Source organism: Opisthocomus hoazin, chromosome 2, assembly GCF_030867145.1.
Source record: "Opisthocomus hoazin isolate bOpiHoa1 chromosome 2, bOpiHoa1.hap1, whole genome shotgun sequence".
Taxonomy (NCBI): Eukaryota; Metazoa; Chordata; class Aves; order Opisthocomiformes; family Opisthocomidae; genus Opisthocomus; species Opisthocomus hoazin.
In genome coordinates this window covers 86,341,466-86,344,749 of record NC_134415.1, presented here as the reverse complement: position 1 = coordinate 86,344,749, position 3,284 = coordinate 86,341,466, and positions in this window count along the sequence as shown.

The following is a 3,284-nucleotide window of genomic DNA, read 5'->3' as shown; positions in this document are numbered from 1 at the left end:
TCGTGGCCTGTTTTCCAGTCAATAAAATATTGATCTTTACTCTATGTGGTGTTCATTTTTTCTTTCAGTTTATTCTTTCATGGCAGCTTTTATTGCTGTCTGGAGTTTGATTAGCTTATTCCATTTTATCCCAGCTGCCTCCTTTTCTATTTTCACATTTCACATGGCTGATACAGGTTCCTGGTAAGACTTGGATTCACATAAATAGAAATATGTTTCATTGCCTTAAATGTACCACACATATAGTGGTTCATAGTTATGTATGATGTTTTAAAAATGTGCACTGAGTTATCAGAAATTAGCCCATTATTAAATGTTAATTGTCTTAAATTTTTAAATGAAAATGATGAATCACCAGACGCAGGCTTGCCTGTGGGGTGTACCTTTTGTTTGTGTTGTGTGAAATAACATTCAGTGAATTGCGAGAGTGTGGTTTGGGCTCTTTATTCAGTCTTGCCTGAACAATCTTCCAGCCTAATTACAAACTGACACAAGAATTAGCAGGCAGAGTCCTAAGACATGACAGAGTTACAGGTCAGACACACTGATCATGATAATCCCAGTCTTCAAGCTTTAACATTTAGGAAAACGAAATTCTTCTCTGACTCATCAACTAATTATATTTTTAGAAATACCAACTGAATTATTTATTTCTCCTGCAGTAAATACACTGCATTCAAATCTGAAATTGAGCATTTTCACTTCAGAGTAATAATAAGTAAATGTGACTGCTATAAATAGTTTGAATAAAAGTTATGCTAGCTATCAGATTGATATTTCCTAGTTTCAATCACTAGCTACTGATGTATAAACATAAATACAGTAATTCTCTGCACAATTTGGGTCAACTGTGCTCATGTAGATGAAAGCCAACTTGAACAAGTGCAGAGAGGGGCTGCAAGAAGGAGCAGCGTGTCTCTGTGGACGACTGTAGATCATGGACAGGGTTACACAGCTGCTACAAGCCAAGAGACTACATTTGGTTCAAGAGCAAAGGCAAGTAAACTCCTCAGGACTGGAAACTGGAAATTAGAAGGCTACTGATGCTGCTGAGCAGTGATGCTCCAGGACAGCCTCCTTCCAGAACCAAGAGGGGACCAGCTACACGGTCAGTTTTAAAGTGATGCTTGATCAGCGTGTTAAATGGGATATATAACAGGATTGCCTGGGATAGCAAAGCACCGGGCAAAATGAACCAGATGGTCAGCTTCAGTCTTTGTTGCTAACATTTGATTTACCACAGGATGATCAGGGTACAGACTTCCGTGCAATTCAATTTTTGTGAATAAACTTCAGAGGATGGATGTTTGAGAGACTGATTTTTAAATCCAACTTTTTTTAATGTCATGTGCTTTTCTTCAACACTGTACTGTTTTATTTTAAAATATATCTAGTTCTTCCCTGTGTATTAGCTGCCCAGCTCGAAGGTAATCACATTGCTTTCGTTACGGTCAAGCTCAATTATCCTAAGGTGCAGTGGTGTCTCTAATGCCCTGATCACATCTCCGCTCTTCTCATAGTAGTCCCAGGGGGCTGGGAGGGAGGCGGCCGCTTGGGACTAATTTCTGTAGAGTGAAGTAGGTGCCCTATTACCTCCCTCAATGCTTAAGGCTAAACTTTATGTTCTTCAACCACTGCCTAATCACCAGAGAACTCCCAAAGGCAGCGTGTTTAAAAATACGAAGATGAGCCCTGCATTATTGCTACCAAGAGTCCCTTCTCTACCCATATTTCACGTGTTTCACTCTGAGACAAGTTCATATAGTGAGAGCAAGATGTCAGCCTTTTCCTGGACTATTAATTCTAAAATCCAGGCACGTTTTCAGTAGGTGTTGTAGCAGGCAACACACAGCACCAGTAACTCAGAAACCCAGGATCACTTCCCATCATTTCCCAGGTGGAGGTGCATGCTCCAGACTCACGACTTAGGTCTAGGATGAAACCCAGACATCCTTCATTGTCTCTCCTTGTTCAATGGTTTTCTGGAAAGAAGATCTGAAAGCCTAGGCTGAGGAAGAGCTAGGGCATAGTCTGGCCATGTCCGTGAAGTGGGTGTCACATCACAGTGTGGTTTTTCTGCAGTATCTCAGCACACGAAAGTTCAGCTGGTTCTTGTAGTCTACTGGTGGATATCATCCCAGGGTTTCCTTGTAGTGAGAGTGGCTCAGTGCAACCCCAGGAGCATTAGGAAGGGAGTGGTAGCGTTTTGCAAGGCCTTCTCGACCTGTGGTTTCAAACACTTCATGGGCCCCATCATGAGAGGGGAGGTACCTGTTTATACTCTACTGAGTTGACCAGAAATTTCAGCACCTGGTCAAAGTGATCTCACTTGATTTAATAGAATGGATGTAGAACAGTGCATTGTATTTTAGGAAGACAAGTGAAAACACAGTGACATTTATACAATGACAGATATCAATAGCTGAAGGAAAGTAACGTTAAATGACTACCTAAGTGGAAGCTAGGAGATCATTTCTGTAAACAAAAAAAGTTGGATGAGATTCAAGCCCATAGCCAGAACAAACTTGTTTACCAACCAAGCAGGAATGCTGCAATAAATCCTCCACATTCTTGTTAATTATATCTCAAAGAAAACGTGTGTGTATGCGTGCATGTTTGTTCACCCGTGAATTGCCAAAACTTGAATGGACTGAGTCACAGGAAACCTGGCAACTTAAACCAAAGTACAAAGCTCCTAGCGTGGTTATAGACTGCTATTTCCAAACAAAAGTTTCAGTTCATCATACTCGGAAGTACCAGGTCCAGGTACACTGATATGATAAGAGGGCGATGAGACCTTTGGAGGACAAATATGGCTGCAGTTTTTGTAATACAGAGATGTTATCCAATTGGCAATACACAGCTGCAGTGGAGGGTCTATAGATATCAGATCTGGCCTGAATCAAAAAGCTTTTCTTAGCTTGCTAGAGAGAAGTTTTGTCTAACTGTGTCAATTTAAACATTTCTGTAGAGTTTCATCCTGCATTTTTCACCCAAGTCCTTACTGGGGCTCCTTGAAGATGAGGCCAGATAGGAGCATCTCTACAGCACAGTCATACAGACATCCACAATGGCTATTGAATACAGCACATAAGAAGCTGGATTTGCTCAGCCAAAACTAATTCAGTGTGAGAAAAACAACCATTATACAGCATTACATCCAAGCTAATAAACTCTATACCTGTCTTGGATATAACCCAATATCTTTTTTTATCAGCATGTGTCTCTGCTGCATGTCTTCTACTGTCCCCTCCAGAAGACAGTAAAAGAGACTGTAGATGCTC